We start from the raw sequence: 432 nt of genomic DNA, 5'->3' as shown, positions 1-432 counted from the left end.
TTTTTTGTGGAACCGGGGATTGAATTCAGGCCCTTGTGCTTGCCAGGCAAGTGCTTATTCTACTGAGCCATTTTCCCAGCCCCTCTACAGACTTTAGGTCTAAGGTGTTTGCTTTTTCATTTCTGAGATGCCATTTGAGGCTGCGACCAAGCATGGATTTACCTCAATTCTTGTACTCAGTGCAGTCTCCCCTCACTACTCTCCCTCCCGCAGACCTGGCCACCTTGGATTGGGAATCTGCAATGCTCCCCATTTGAAATTACTACCCTACTCCCTCTTCCCTTCTTTTTGGGTCTCATCCACTCAGCTTTACTTATTTTTACTTTTCATTTTAAAGAGAATAGAAAAATAATAGATAAGACATTATAAATGATACAAAATTTCAAAAAACACCAAGATGATAGGTATTCAACAGTGGTTGTTATACTGCAT

The sequence above is a fragment of the Octodon degus genome, unplaced genomic scaffold (genome assembly GCF_000260255.1).
Source record: "Octodon degus isolate 3935 unplaced genomic scaffold, OctDeg1.0 scaffold00100, whole genome shotgun sequence".
Classification (NCBI taxonomy): domain Eukaryota; kingdom Metazoa; phylum Chordata; class Mammalia; order Rodentia; family Octodontidae; genus Octodon; species Octodon degus.
This window is presented reverse-complemented; position numbering follows the sequence as displayed.